The sequence below is a fragment of the Emydura macquarii genome, unplaced genomic scaffold (assembly GCF_026122565.2).
Source record: "Emydura macquarii macquarii isolate MOO-44397 ecotype Brisbane River unplaced genomic scaffold, CSIRO-AGI_Emac_v2 contig_719, whole genome shotgun sequence".
In the NCBI taxonomy this organism is placed as follows: domain Eukaryota; kingdom Metazoa; phylum Chordata; order Testudines; family Chelidae; genus Emydura; species Emydura macquarii.
Window position 1 is genome coordinate 16066679 of NW_027130856.1, and position 9728 is coordinate 16076406.

Sequence of the window (9728 nt, forward strand, 5' to 3'; positions counted from 1 at the left end):
GGCAGCATATAGATTTTATTGGGGCCACATTGGATGCTGTACAGGCCAGGGTCTTCCTCCCAGTCTCGGTTCGAGGCAATGGCGGCCATTATATCCGATCTCCACAGGTCCCCCACGACGACGGCCAGACACGGTCTGCAGCTGTTGAGACATATGGCAGCCTCCACGTATGTGGTGAGGCTGGCTCGCCTCAGGTTTAGGCCTCTACAGGCGTGGTTGGCCTCGGTATATGCGCCAAACAGACAATCTCTGACTAGAGTGGTCATGGTTCTCCCACAGGTCCTGTCATCCCTCAATTGGTGGAGGGACCTAAGGGAAGTGATGAAGGGAGTCCCGTTCAGAGACTTGGCCCCGTCAGTGACTCTCATCACAGACGCATCCGATGTGGGATGGGGAGCCCACATCAGTCGCAACCAGGGCACCTAACGGCTATGGTCACCCAAGGACAGAGCTCTGCACATCAATGTACGCGAGCTCAGAGAAGTCCGGTTGGCCTGCAAGGCCTTCCTCAGATTCCTGAAGGGCAAGGTAGTCCAGGTCCCCACGGACAATACGGCGGCCATGTTTTATGTGAACAGGCAGGGGGGAGCGCACTCCTCGGTCCTGTGCCAGGAGGCCATTCGACTCTGGGACTTTGCGGTGAGGCACCATTTTCATTTATCGGCCTCTCACCTCCCCGGGGTCAGGAACAACGAGGCGGATCACCTCAGCAGACCGTTTTCACCCTGCCACGACTGGTCACTGCACCAGGACATAGTGACTTCAATTTTCCAAGAGTGGGGTGTTCCCCAACTAGACCTGTTCGCGTTGGCCTGAAACAGGAAACGCCCGAGGTTTTGCTCGCTCCAGGCTCGCGAGCCGGGCTCCCTGTCCGACGCGTTCCTTATAGACTGGGCGGAGGGTCTGATGTATGCATTTCCCCCGATCCCGCTCCTGCCCCAAGTCCTTTTAAAAAGCAAGAGGGACAGAGCAGACATTATTCTGATCGCCCCAGCGTGGCTGAGGCAGCATTGGTACAGCATGCTGCTCGACCTCTCTATCACCAAGCTGATTCCGCTACCCAGGCGATACGACTTGATCTCCCAGGACCAGGGGCGCCTGCTGCACCCAGACCTGGACTCCCTCCACCTGACGGCATGGAGACTCTGTGGCTGATGGAGGGAGAGAGAGTCTGCTCCTTACAAGTCCAACAGGTTCTGCTGGGTAGCAGGAAATCGTCCACACAGGTTACGTACAGAGCCAAGTGGAGGCGTTTTTCCTGTTGAGCGGAGTCTAGGGATATACCGCCAAGTTTCTCGCCTATACAGGCAATCTTAGAATACCTGCTACACCTTAAGCTTCAGGGCCTAGCTCTGGCTTCCCTGAAGGTGCACCTGGCAGCCATTTCGGCCTTCCACCAGCCAATGGAAGGGCGGTTCCTATTTTCCCACCCTATGTCAGTTAGGTTCCTTAAGGGGGTGGAGAAGACCTTCCCTCATGTCCAGGACCTGGTACCGCCCTGGGATCTCAACTTGGTTCTTACCATGTTAATGAGACACCCCTTCGAGCCCATGGCCACATGCTCCCTACTCCTCCTGTCTTGGAAGATAGCCTTCCTGGTGGCCATTACATCGGCTAGGAGGGTCTCCGAGATAAGGGCTTTGACCTCGGAGCCCCCACACGGTTTTCTATAAAGATACGGTTCGGCTGAGGCCCCACCCGGCATTCCTGCCTAAGGTGGTGTCTCAGTTCCACTGTAATCAAGATATCTTCCTTCCCGTGTTCTTTCCTAAACCACACGGTTCGGAGGAGGAGCGGAGGGGGCATTCGCTGGATGTCAGACGAGCTTTGGCCTACTACACGGAAATCATCACAACTGTTTGTGGCAGTGGCGGACCGGATGAAGGGCTCACCGGTCTCCACCCAGCGAATCTCCAACTGGATTACCGCCTGCATCAAAGCCTACTACAAGCAGGCATGGGTGCCCCTTCCGGATGCTGTGAAGGCACACTCAACCAGAGCCCAGGCCTCGTCCGCGGCTTTTCTGGAACGAGTGCCCCTGCAGGACATCTGCAGAGCAGCGACCTGGTCATCGGTTCACACGTTCATGTCGCACTGCGCCATCGTGGAGCAGGCGAGAGAAGATGCGGGTTTCGGCAGAGCCGTGCTGTCAAGAGCAGGTTACCGATAACTCCTACCCACCTCCAAGGTATGGCTAATTAATCACCTATATTGGAATACATATGAGCAATTACTCGAAGATAGAAAACAAGGTTACTTACCAGTAACTGTTGTTCTTCGAGATGTGTTGCTCATATCCATTCCAAACCGCCCCTCCCTCCATCGGAGTAGGCAGAAAGAAGGGACTGGGGACCCACGGGGCCAGCAGCGCCCTTTATACCGCAACATGAGCGCGGCACTCCAGGGGGCGCCTGAGCTGGCCCTGCGGGGCTTGCTAGGGAAAAACGTTCTGGGAATCTGTGCACAGGGCGCGCACACCCCTATATTGGAATGGATATGAGCAACACATCTCGAAGAACAACAGTTACTGGTAAGTAACCTTGTTTTATTCTAATAGTTTCAACCTGGCCCAGATAGACATGGTTTCCTTCCCTTATACAGAGGGCCATTTGCTCACCGATCACCTTCCAGGTTGCCCCTCATCTTCTTTCCCAGAAGATCCTTCACCCCAATCTCAGAGTTCTTTGCCTCAAAGCATAGTTGGTCAATGGTCCACGGGATTAGAAACAACCTGTTTAGGCAAAGTGAAAAGAGTGCTGTTAACAGCAGAAAATTGTCGACACACTACACTAACTTGCAAAAGTGGACAAGATTTGGCTGCTGGTGTGATCTCAAGCACATTCCACCAACAATCTCCTCATTGTCAGATATACTGTATTACATCCTAGAACTGAAAGACTCTGGTCTGTCACTGAGCTCCATTAGGGTCCACCTGGCAGCCATTAAGGCGTTCCATTCCCCAGTTGAGAGTAATTCCATATTTGCTCACCCAATCACAATGAGGTTGCTCAGGAGACTCAAATCTCTTTCCACCATTCAGACGTCCCAATCTAATTTGGGACATAAATCTGGTTCTTAAATGCCTTACAAGATCATCATTTAAACCAATGGCCACCTGTTCACTCCTCCATTTATCAATGAAAACAGCATTTCTGGTACCCATTACGCTGGCTCAGCAAGTTGGGGAAATACGGATACTTATAGCATACCCTCTTTCACAGTGTTTTTCAAGGATAAAGTTATGACCGCACCCCAAGTTTTTACAAAAAGTATCTTCAGCGTTCCATATTGACTAGCCCATTCACCTTACAGTATTTTACCCTAAACCTCATCTGGGTAAGGAAGAAGTGCAGTTACACTCACTCAATATCAGGAGAACACGACCTTCTATCTTGACAGGACTAAATCCTTTAGAAAGTCTTCTAAGCTCCTTGTTTTGATCATTGACAGATCAAAAGTGTCTGCAATCTCTAAATGAAGACTTTCCAAATGGATAGCTGACTATATTAGTTGTTGCTATCAATCTTGCAATCGCCAAATACCTCAGACACACAAACTCACTCAACAAGGTCTATTTCTTTTTCAACAGCTTTGCTGAAATATGTAGAGCCTCAACTTGGACCTCCTACTCCTCCTCCAACTTGGACCTTTGCTGAATATATTGTTTCCAATGCTGCATTTCACTCAACTATACTTTTGTCAATATTGGACTTGACTCTGACACCCTCTCCTCCTTAAGGGGAACTGCTCAGTAACCACCTAGAGTGGAGCACCCATAGGAACACTACTCACAGAAGAAGAAATGATTACTCACCCTATGCAGCAACTATGGCTTTTTGTGATGTGTGTCCCTAGAGGTGCTCCACCACCCGCCCTCCTTCCCCTCTGCTTTAGAGTTCTCTGCTATGGAGCATTGCAGCAGAGAATGAACTGAGGACAGTTTGCCCATGCAGTGTTATATAACAACAGCCTGGAGCACGAGACTGAGTAACATGCATATGCGAACTAAACAGACACTGCTATGAGAAATCTCCGATCAAAGGCACACGGGGTGCAAGTACACTTACAGTGGAGCACCCACAGGAGGACACATTTTTAAGAACAACAGTTGCTGCACACGAGTAACCATTTCTTCTAAAAGAAGGCATGGCACTCTGGCCATGTCAGTGCCCTCCACCTGTCCCTGGGTTGATCCAATCTTTTTGAAGACTCAGTGCTTTAGTTTTTTTTCATGAGGATTAGTGTAAGAAGTTTTAGCTTGTTCATTTTAGTTATAAAAGTAATTTTTTTAGCTCCTATGCCTTCATGCAGTCTTACAGATCCTATGGCAGATGTGAAGGGGAAGAGGCCAGGATTTAAGAGTTGCGCTTCTCATGCTGCTGTATTTCTGCTTTTGAAGCGCATATGAAGTATCTAGCTTGCGTAGGGGAAGGATGCTCTTCTTCAATGCGTATCAGCAGCAGCACCTTCACGCAAGGAACCTCAAAATCAGCTTCAAGTCTTACTCCTTCAGGAAGGGCTAGTGCCCAAACCCTCCAGTTCTGTAACAGCTGAGTCTGGGAATACTGAAGGGTCCACACTGGCTCCTAGTCCCACTGAAGGTACAGCAGCCCAAGATCCTGCTGAAGCAAAACCTTCAATACCAAAGGATCCTAAGCCATTGAATCCTAGTTCCAGGAACAGTGGAATTGCCTTTGTTAATAGAGCCAATCCTAGTAGGAGCACCTCTCTGGATCAAATACATTTAGTTACAGATAAGTGTATGATGCAAGATATGGCTCCTGTTAGCAGAGCTGAGCACCATTCTGGATCCCCCAGTGTTGGTTCTGAAAACACACTTGGAACCTAGGCTAAAGGTAAAGGACACAGCACAGGGCAAATCCCTAAAGAAGGATCCTACCACTAATGTAACAGGATCTGTTCCAGATATCTGTTCTGACTTCTCGGTATCAGTATATACTATAACAGTAGTGGCCCAGGTACCTCATTTCAATCTGGAGTTACAATTAATCTGAAGGTTACACAAATCACCACATCCCTTGGGCTGAGTGATAAAGGGAATATATATATATATATATAGTTGTATAGTTAGCTGCCCTGGGTGATGCCCTCACCAGGGTTCAAACACTGCCCATCATATGTGGGAAAGAGTGATAGCCATCAGTGCTTCCCAGACAAGGTGCTTGTTCTGCTTGGCTGAGGATTACGCAAGGGAGCAGTGTTTAATTTGTAAATTGTTCACTAAAAGGATTTAGGTGGCTCAAGACCATTGCCTGAAGCAGCACCTTCTTGAGCAGGCCAGGAGGCCTGTTCTCTCTTCGAGTGATTGCTCATATCCATTCCATTATAGGTGTGTGTGCACCCCGTGCACAGATTCCCGGAACCTTTTTCCCCTTAGGAAGCCCAGTAGGGTCGGCTCAGGCGCCCCCTGGAGCACCGCGCTCATGCTGCGTTACATAGGGCGCTGCAGACCCTGCGGGCCCCTCAGTTCCTTCTTTCCGCCTGTGATGGTTGCTGGAACGCTTGCCTCTTGCTGTTGCAAGTAGCACCCCTTTAGCATTTAGTAGTTCATTGTTCGACTTGAAGTAGTGTTAATCATCATTTATAGTAAGTAGATAGTTGCCCTTAGGGGCTTGCAGTTGAGCCATGCCTGGCTCCATCGGCTTTAAAGCCTGCACGTTATGCACTAAGGCTTTCCCCATGAGTGACCCTCTCGATCGCTGCCTCCAATGCCTCGGAGAGCAGCATAGGAAGGACAGATGCAGGATCTGTAAGGCCTTCAAGCCCCGGACCCAGAAAGAACGGGACTCCCAGCTGAAGGCGATACTGATGGAGTCCGGGCTCTACCATCCCGATCTCCGGCGGCACCGAGCGTCTCCTTGGTGCGGAGCGCTCCGCCGGCACCGGCACCGAAGTCCTCGGTGCCGAAGCAGAAGAAGCGGTCCGAGGCCGCCCACATGGACTCCCCCCTGCGACCGGCAAAGCAGGGGGTCACCCAGGAGATGCCCCAGCCACGTGCTGTGGAGAGTACTCTGCCACCGGCATCTCTTCGCAGAGAGCCTCCCCTGACTCCTGGGGGTGGGGGAGCACCTCTGCAAGGGCAGTCAACACCGGAAGCATTCGCGGCAGTACGCACCCTCATGGGCATGCCTACGCCTCCATCTCCCCCTCGGCCGAGGGTGCAGGGACAGGTGTCTTGGAGTAAACCTGCGCTGGGTGCCCCTGGTGGGTGGAGGAGACAGGAGTTGAGGTCTCCTCCCAGACGGTCAAGGAGGGTCGAGAGTGCGGGCTCCCCTCCTAGCTCCGACTCACTGAGCTCCTCAACACCGCAGCACCGAGGGCGGCTGAGGTGACACCGCTCCAGTTCCGCCTTGCGCAGGGGTCGCAGCTCCAGCTCTCGTACCCCGTTACAGAGCCCGGCCCAGCACCGATCTCCAACCCCAGTGCGCAGTCCGACGCGTGGACGGCACCAATCAAGATCCGCCGCAGGCAGTCCATGCCATCGTCAGGCACCGGCTGCTTCGGCACCGACTGCTTCGGCACTGGCCGCTTCAGCACCGCAGAGCCGATCACACTCGCGGTTGGCACCGCGGCGACATAGGCGGCACCGCTCCCAGTCCCGAGGTGGAAAGCGTCGCCGCAAGAGCTCAAGGAGGAGGAGACGAGCATCATCCAGCTCCTCCAGCAGCTTGTCCCCCCATCGGCACCGCAGGCGTCGGCCCTCATCATCTTCATCACCACCCAAGAGCTGCAAACGCAGATCCAGTGGTTCTGGGTCCCGGGGCCGCCACCCTGAGGCAACCCAGCAGACATCCCTGCCTGCTCTGGTGTGGGCCCAAGGCCCCTGGTAGTGGCCGTACTGGGGGCCCTGGGGTACCCAGGTGGGCCAGGGTACCACCTCTGTCCATTCCTCAGTGGCCCAGCCAGTGCCCCCTCCCCCCCCCCCCCGAGTCAACCGGACCAAGGCCACTCCTCTGATGAGGGTTCGGACCCAGAAGAGGGTCCCTCCACGGGGCCCCTCCTGCAGTCCTCCTCCTCGTCCCCAGACGATGCGGCGGCCAGGGACCACAGGGCTCCCCTTTATGACTTCAAAGCTCACCAGGACCTTCTTAGAAGGGTGGCAAGCAACCTTAATATAGAGCTCAAAGAAATGTCTGAGAAGGACCCCCTCTTCGGGGTGTCTGGGTCGACAGGGCCATCAAGAGTCGCCCTGCCGGTACATGACAGGGTCATGAAGTTAGCTAAGGCCCTTTGGCAGACCCCATCCTCGGTGGCCCCCACCTCCAAGGGCGCCGAGCGAAAGTACTATGTTCCCAAGGAGGGCTTTGACTTTTTATATACCCACCCTGCCCTGGGGCTTTGGTGGTCGACGCCACTAACCAGCGGGATCGGCAGGGCGGCCAGGGCAACACCCCTAAAGACAAGGAGAGTAAAAAATTGGACCTCTTTGGCCGCAAGATGTATTCTACTGCGGCTCTGCAGCTGAGGATCGCAAACCATCAGGCACTCCTCGGGAGGTATAACCTCAACTTGTGGTCCTCGCTGCAGAGGTTTGCTCCGGTGTTGCCCCCAGACCAAGTGGCGGATTTCGCCACTGTCACCCAAGAGGGCGCTGTGGTGGCAGCAACGGCCTTACAGACTGCCAGTGATGGGACGGACTTCGCCAGCAGGGCCTTGGCTTTGGCCATCGTCATGCGACGCTGCTCCTGGCTTCAGGAATCGGGGCTATCCCAAAAGGTCCAGCAAACCATTCAAGACTTACCGTTCGATGGCGCTGGCCTCTTTTCTGATAAAACGGACGGAAAGCTCCATGCCCTGAAGGACTCCCGGGCTACACTGAGGTCCCTAGGGCTTTATACCCCGCAGGCCTCGAGGTGTCAGTCTCGGCCTCAGGCCCAGAGGCAGCCTCAGCCCCCTCCCAGGCTGCCCCCCAGACCCACCCAACCCAGGAGAGGTTGGGACCGGTACCGGGCACCCAATTGCCATGACCACCAAGGGTCCTCGGCAGGATCCCAGCAAGGCCCAGGCAAGGGCCAGAGTAGTAATAAACGTCAATTTTGACGGGGCACACGAGGATGGCACTCCTCCTTTCCCCCTGGATCTCTCCTGGCCTTTTGCCCACAGGCTCCAGCCGCACTACGCCGAGTGGAAAGCTGTCACGACGGACCGTTGGGTCCTCGGGATAGTCCTGCGGGGCTATGCCCTGCAGCTTACGGCCTTCCCTCCGGACTCTCCCCCTATCCCGTCCCTCTTCAGGGACCCCTCTCACGAGCAACTCCTCACACGGAGGTCAACTCCCTCCTCCTGCTTGGAGCTGTGGAAGAGGTTCCTCCACAGGAAAGGGGAAATGGATTTTACTCACGGTTCGAGAGTGCCCCAGTCTGGTGCACGTCGCACAGGTGAGTGCCAGGCTGTTCCTCACATGGCGCAGGTGGGCCACTACCACTGCCATACACTTTGTAAAGACCCTGGGGACGGATGAGAGGCCAAAAGGGAGAGCCGAGAACTGGTAGTGACAGCCAGCTACCAGAAACCGGAGGAACCTTCTGTGACCGGGGAGGATAGAGATATGAAAATAAGCATCCTTCAAGTCGAGGGCAGCGTACCAGTCCCCTGGATCTAGGGCAGGAATGATGGAGGCTAGGGAAACCATGCAGAACCTGAGGCGTCTGATAAATTTGTTCAGGCAGCAGAGATCTAGTATGGGCCTCAGGCACCCCTTGGACTTGGGAATGAGGAAGTAGCGTGAATAAAATCCCTTTCCCCTTTCCTGTGGAGGAACCTGTTCAACTGCCCCGAGCAGGAGGAGGGAGTTGACCTCCTCTATGAAGAGCTGCTCGTGAGAGGAGTCCCTGAAGAGGGACAGGGTAGGGGGAGAGTGCGGGGGGAAGGCCGTAAGTTGGAGGCCATAGCCCCTGAGGACTACACCAAGGACCCAACGGTTGGAAGTGATGTTTCGCCACTTACTGTAGTACGGCCGGAGTCTGTGGGCAAAGGGCCAGGTGATATCCAGGGGAACAGAAGAAGTGCCACCCTCGTGCGCACCGTCAAAACTTTTTATTGTTTTGCCCTTTGGCTGGGACGTATTGAGGGCCCACCAAAGACCCCGAGCAGTCGCAGCGGTTAGGCACCCTGTACCTATCCCGGCCCCTCCTAGGTTGAGCGGGTCTGGGAGGTGACCTCGAGGGAGGCTGAGGCTGTCACTAGGTCTGTGGCCGAGACTGACGCCTCAAGGCCTGAGGTGTATAGAGCACTAGGGATCTCAGTGTAGCCCTCGAATCCTTGAGGGCGTGCAGCTTGTCATCGGTCCTGTCCGAAAAGAGTCCAGTGCCATCTAACGAGAAATTCTGGATGGCCTGCTGGACCTCTTGGGACAGTCCCGAGGACTGTAACCAGGAGCATCGCCTCATCACAATGGCCGAAGCCATGGCCCTGCGTCACTGCGTCCGCTGCGTCTGGTCCTGGGGCAACGCTCAGATCCGGTAGCACCCTTCTGGATCACTGTGGCAAAGTCCGCTGTCTGGTCCTGGGGTAACGCCTGTGCAAACCTCTGCAGTGAGGACCAGAGATTAAGATTATATCGGCCGAGGAGCACCTGGTGATTCGCGATCCTCAGCTGCATGGCCGCAGTTGACTAGACCTTGCGGCCAAAAAGGTCTAATTTTTTACAGTCTTTATTCTTGGGGGTGTTGCCTTGGGCTCCCTGTCTATCTTGCTGGTTGGCGGCC